The sequence below is a fragment of the Myotis brandtii genome, unplaced genomic scaffold (assembly GCF_000412655.1).
Source record: "Myotis brandtii unplaced genomic scaffold, ASM41265v1 scaffold357, whole genome shotgun sequence".
Classification (NCBI taxonomy): domain Eukaryota; kingdom Metazoa; phylum Chordata; class Mammalia; order Chiroptera; family Vespertilionidae; genus Myotis; species Myotis brandtii.
The window spans coordinates 601,886-602,161 of NW_005363729.1; the positions used below are offsets into that span (position 1 = coordinate 601,886).

A 276-nucleotide genomic window follows, 5' to 3' on the forward strand; every position below is an offset into this window, starting at 1 on the left:
ACTCTGGGAGGGGTTTATTGCCGTTTATCTGAGGACCAGGGTCAGGGCTGGGGCTCGGGGAGTGGCCGTGGCCGGCGCATGGCAGTGACAGATGCTGAGAACTGAAGGGCTGAGAGGCGTCCGATTAGCATCGAGGCCAGGACTTTCCCATCAGCCACCTGGGCCTGGCGGTATTCTTTCTTCCTGAGATTCTCCAGAGAGGAGGTCCCGGGCCTGTTCAAGAGCCCGTCGCTTCGTGCAGCCACCCGGGTCTCTGACTCAGCGACGTCCGCTGGT

The 276-nt window shown here is 62.0% G+C and overlaps 1 protein-coding gene across 1 annotated transcript in view; it reads left to right on the forward strand.

The window, feature by feature from the left end:
• Positions 1–276, forward strand: part of VAV2 (vav 2 guanine nucleotide exchange factor) — a 78,952-nt gene that overhangs the window by 1,678 nt on the left and 76,998 nt on the right. The gene's annotated exons all lie outside the window — the stretch shown is intronic.